At 39.8% G+C, this 5,904-nt stretch overlaps 1 long non-coding RNA gene across 1 annotated transcript; it reads right to left on the bottom strand.

Annotated features, from left to right (window-relative positions):
* Window positions 1-1,597: 1,597 nt before the first annotated feature.
* Window positions 1,598-3,778, bottom strand: LOC125513512. The gene is made up of 2 exons (XR_007285968.1): window positions 3,064-3,778; window positions 1,598-2,769 (listed from the first exon to the last, which is right to left on the bottom strand). It is a non-coding gene; the product is annotated as an uncharacterized LOC125513512 (long non-coding RNA).
* Window positions 3,779-5,904: the final 2,126 nt, after the last annotated feature.

The raw sequence follows: 5,904 nt of genomic DNA, 5'->3' as shown, positions 1-5,904 counted from the left end.
TTTTTCATACTCTTGACGGTTCAAAATATTTTTTTGAAAGCGTAAAAAATGTGTTTTTGATGGTATACATAAAACTTTTAAACCATTCATCGGAATATAGCATATAATATACCATTCGAAAGCTTATGAATAGGAGCATATTTTTCATGTAGACAAACATTACATTTTTTTGTCGTTTGAGAGTATTTTCAAAATGGCAAAGACAATGTTGTTTTTCGCCTATCTTTTACATGTACTTGAAGGCCGGACGTCTTGCACTAGAGATCTTGAACTTCACCGGAAGGAGCACATGAACTTCTTACAACAAACCTTTTAAACTTTTTGTTTTCTATTCTCACATTCCTATCTAAAACGCATTTCGTGTAGTAGTTGAACTTTCCGCTGTTTTCATCTTAAACTTCTGCCACGTATTTTTTTTCAAACTCTCTAACAAGAATTTTTTAACTTCGCGGGCCAACCACTTGAACTTCTAGCAACAAATTTTTTAAACTTTGCCTTTTCATTTCTGTATTCTCATACGAAATGCACACGATGCAGTACATGAACTTCTGGCCATTATCAATTTGAACTTCTCTCTATTTCGTTTTACTAACGGAAAAACCTGAGTTTTTTCATAGAAATCAAACCGCTCCAACTTTTTAATTTGAACTTCTTTGTGTATTTTTTAGAAATGTTAAAATTGTAGTTTTGTTAGAAATATCGAGCTTCTTTGTTATTTTGAATTGAACTTATTTGTTTTACTCCTTAGTAATCAGAAAATTCCGAGTTTTTAAATAAGTATCAAATTGCTATGCTTTTTCAATTGAAATTCTTCGTTATTTTGAATTGATCTTATTGGTTTTATTCTTTAGTAACAGAAAAAATCCGAGTTTTCAAATATAATATCAAACTACTCCATTTTTTAAATGTGAACTTCTTGGTTTTATTTTGTTCGTTAACGGAAAAAATTTCTAGTTTTGTAATAAACATCAAACCGCTCATCTATTTTAATTTGCACTTCTGGTTTTCTTTATAAATTAGAAAAATCCATCGAAATCCATGGGAATTGTTTGAGCTTTTTTGTTTTTTCATTTTCTTTTAACCTCTCCATTTTATTAATTTTAAACTTTCAGAGTTAAGGCAAGTCCATGTATACATGAACTTCTGGAAGATATGTCCCCAACCGGCTCAAGTTTTATGCATTCTTATACATACAAACAAAAATGAAAGGGAAATAGAAAAGATATTGCGTTCATACAGACACCACTAACACTTTTTCAATTATCATTATGTTACGTGTGAGCTCTGCGTTTTTAGTCCTCAGGGATGACCATATAAGTATCAAGAATTAGAGACCATGTACTTTTCAGTACATCTTTTTTTAGAAATGCACCTTTTGCTGTAAGCGAACTTCAACTTTTTTTATATGTGAACTTCATCGTGAATTTACATTTTATTTCTGGACAAGAATTTCGTACATGAACTTTTTATCATGTTACATATTTTTAACTTTTGCATTTCTTATATTTGAAATTCTTTCTCTTTCTCTTATATATATAAGAAAATAGAACCACCCATTTTCTGCACCCACACACACACAACGCACGTGCACACACAGTTCTCATAAGTATAACGTCAAATAGGTAGATGTCATCAACTTGTACACAAGAACAAAGGAAATGTGAGATCTCTACAATGGTCACACGTAAAGAGAGCGAAGGAGATCTTCCACAAGCATTTTTTTTATACTTGACGCAAGCATTTTTTGTATCTACCACAAGGATTTTTCTCGGCCTGCAACGAATGCTCTACAGCTATGCGATGGTAAATAACAACAGAATTAGCGACGGTAGGATTCACAGGTTCACAAGCTCGTCGGAGTCGGCTGGCGCACACCGCGGTTTGTAGTGGCGGTGACTGACGCGCAGATTTGCGGGAGGTGAAGATGTGTTGCTGTAGGCAGCAGTCAGGATGGGTGGCGCGCACGGCGTGGACCAACAGCAGTCGATCTATGCTTTGCTTCTTCTCTATTTCTTCCTTGTGTGTAGCAAGATCCGGCTGGATTTTTATTTCAACAAGTGAGTGGAGTAGACAACAACGTACACTGCTCTTTTTTGTAGCTGAACTGGCGCTTCAGGTGATGCCGACCTGCAACAATGGCCGTTTACAGAGGATAGACACAAATAGATGCGATGCACTGGAGTTTTGCTGCATACAAAGAAGTAAACTTCAGTAATTCAAAAAAATAGCACAAAAGTGCGAAGCAAGTGATCACACATTTTTGCATAGGCAACAATGTGCAGATGTTAAATTATTCAGCGGCCACGGTTGATTGATTTCTGGTGACTCATTCCTTGTTGTTGGACCTAATATATCTTCAAAGAAAACACACAATCAAAAATATATATAAAGAAACCTGGGATGTTTACAGGCACAGTAAAAATCTTGAAGTTCAGAGGTGGAATGTTTGAACTACTACTGCTGGACAAATTAGATAGAGGTAAGTCCATGGGAAAAATTTTGATAGAGGTAAACACATACATGGTTCGGTAACAATTTTGTTCCTAGCCTAATCTATCTTGAACAGTAACAATAGCAACTAGCTATCCAGTGCATTGACGCAAACTAACAAACATATGGCGTGCACTTCACTCACAGATGGCCATGGAATCTTGCTCGTCGTTGCCTACAACTAGCCAATGCCCAGCAACGACCACGAGGAACTCGCAGCTGTCTTCCATTGCCCATACTCCTGGCTGCCTAGTCTAAATTGGTGACAGAAGAGAGGAGCTGCTGGAGCGGGCCAGATCAAGTCGCAAACAGGATAAGAAATTGTTCAAGAACTGTAGAACATCTAAAAAACTGAATACTTGGAAAATAAAAATCAAACTATCTGTAGTGAGAGTTTAACTTGAACTGCTCATCCAGCCAGACTCTCCCTTCTTTCTTTCATACATATCCACATGGAAAAATTAGGAAGAAGACACCATGAGCTTTGCACGAGGTGGATTATTGGAGGAAATTCCTTTCGGCATATATGAAGAATTCATAGTTGAACAGCCTTCTGCTGCATACGATGCTTACCTGAACGTGTATGACGAGGACGACGGCAACCTGTGTCGGCCATGACACTCCGGTGGTGGCAGCAGAAGCTGTTGCTAGTGGTCAAGGTGGCCATGGTCTCCTCCTCTCTTGCTGCTCTTAGCCTCCAACAAGCACCCACACGATGATGGCTGGGGTGGTTGTAGAGGTGGGGCATCCGGCTATGGCGGCGAGGCCCATGGCAGTAGGGTCATCCCCACACCACCCGACCACCCACACACACCGCCGCCTGCCTATAGCACCCCACTGTTGGCTTGGTGGTGCGCATGGCGGTAGCTGGTGGTGCTGGATCATGTAGGGCTGTGGGAGTAGGCCAGCGGCTGGGCCACGCGAGGATGGCGGTGGTGAGGCCGCGGGAGGAGGCCAACGGGGCGGCGCCGGGAAGTCGGGAGGAAGATGCACGGGAGGCGGAGGATCCTGGTGGCGGGGATGCGAGCAGCCAATGACGACGAGCGTGGGGCGGCGGTGCCGGTTGGAGACAGGGCTGGGGGCGGGGGCGGCGGCCGGATCCTGGCCGGCGGAGCGGTGCGCGGGGTTACAGCGGGTGGCGGCGGCGGCGGGCTGGTGGGGGGAGGCGCCGATGTGTCGGGGTGGATTGGATCAAGGGACTACGAGAAGTGGGGATCGAGGGATTGCGACCTGCGGGAAGTGGGTCATGGGGATTTTTGTTTCTTCCTTCCAGCGTATTCCGAAACTCGGGAACATCTGATCCGCGCTATACAGGGCGCGGCGTGATCCAAATAACTATTCTAATCCTGAGATTAGGATAGTGTTATTCTATATATATATATATATATATATATATATATAACACTATTCTGATCATAGGATCAGAATAATATTCTGATCACAAACTGACCTGCCCCGCTAGTAGTACATTGAACTTCGCTGTAAACTTGGTTGAACTTCCGCCAACATTGCCTAAATGGGCTTGCGATATACCGTTGGAAAGCTATGGACCCCAATATCATGACTCAACTTAAATTTTTGGCAAAATAAAAGCGGTTCAAGAGCAGTTTTAAAAACCGTTTTTTCTTCGTACTAAAAACGTGAATCGTATTTTCGATCGCATTTCTAAACCGTTTGTCAGAATGAAGCATATAATATGGCGCTGGAAAGCTGCTGCAAAACCGCTCCTTCCACATGTTAAAAGTTTTCTCTAATTCCCTATGGTTAAAGAGTAATTTGAAAAAACATAAAATTTCATAAACTGAATATCTGAGTTCGTTTTTTCAATGTCATTTCTAAACGGCTAATCCAATGGAGGCATATGATATGGCATTGGAAAGCTTATGAAAATGCGCTACTTTTTCATTTTGAAAGATTTTTTCTAATTTTGAATGGTTTAAGAGTAATTTAGAAAATGGTCCAAGTCCTACCGAGTTCGTATTTTCGAGCTAATTTTTTAACCGTGCGTTCGAATGCAGCAAATGATATGGCGTTGGAAAGCTTGAACAAATGCGAAACTTTTTGGTATGTATTGTTTCTACCAATTCTTTACGGTTTTAAGTCAGTTTCGAAAATGGTGAAAAACGTATTTTCGCCGTAATTTCTACAAACTTTATCGGAATTGGGAAAATAATATACCATTGAAAAGCTACGGAAAATGCGAAACTTTTTCATGTTGATGGGTTTCTCTGATTCTTAGCCGTTTTTAAGTAATTTAAAAAACGGCGGTATCATTCGTTCTGCCTCTATCGCGAAACAGATTCTTCGAAAATGCACCGCGTGAAGAACCTGAACTTCTCAGCATGTCTACCTGAACTTCACTCTGTTTTCGACGTGCTTTTTTTGCTCGCAGATCTCCATCCACTACTCATAGTTCTCCATCCACTCCCCGGAATTCAACGAGTGATATACCGATGGAAAACTGATGTAAACACGCAACTTTCCCGTGTTGATTATTTTCTCATACTCGCGATGGTTTTAAAAGTTTTTCATCTGAAATTCATTCTGTGTAGTAGGTGAACTTCCTGCTGTTTTCATGTTGAACTTCTGTGACGTATTTTCGTTTGCAATTTTCTCATCCATTCGTCAGTGTACACAAATGATATTACTTTGGTACAAACCTCTCTCACAATAATTTTTTGAACTTTCTCCGACCGAGGACTTGAACTTATAACAACAACAAAATTCACCTTGCCTTTTAATTCATTTTTCTCATATAAATACACACCATGTAGTACATGAACTTTTCCCATTTTTATAATTTAAATTTTTTATTTTCTATTTGAAATCAAATTGCTCCCAAATTATAACTGAACTTCTTGTGGATTGAGAGAATTGTTTTAAAACGCCAAAAACAATTTCTTTTTGTGTTTTCGAACATGGAAATACAAGGTGAACCTCTCTCGCAAGAATTTTTGAACTTCCCCAGACAGAGCACTTGAACTTCTTTCAAGAAACCTTTTAAGCTTTTATTTTTCTATACTTATTATTCTCACCTAAAATGCATTCCTTGCAGTATTGAATTTCTCGTTGTTTTCACCTTGAACTTCTGTCACGTATTTTTGTTCAACCTCTCTCGTAAGAATTTTTGAACTTTCTCGGGCGAGCACTTGAACTTCTAGCAACAAAAATTTAGGCTTTGCATTTTCATTCTTTTTAATACAAAATGCACACTATTTAGTACGTGAACTTCTGACAATTATCAACCTGCACTTCTGAGATCGTGTGTTGCCTTCATCGGAAAAACCGAAGTCTTCGAAAATGCACTTCGTGAAGAGGTCGAACTTCTGGAGCAGTTCTTTTTGAACTTCACTCTGCTTTTCACGTGTAGCTTTTTACCCGTAACTCCCCAACCACTTACTCGCATTGAGCAAA

This window comes from Triticum urartu, chromosome 6, assembly GCF_003073215.2.
Source record: "Triticum urartu cultivar G1812 chromosome 6, Tu2.1, whole genome shotgun sequence".
In the NCBI taxonomy this organism is placed as follows: domain Eukaryota; kingdom Viridiplantae; phylum Streptophyta; class Magnoliopsida; order Poales; family Poaceae; genus Triticum; species Triticum urartu.
Note: the sequence above shows the minus strand (reverse complement) of the source record. Positions and strands in the feature narration are given on the sequence as shown.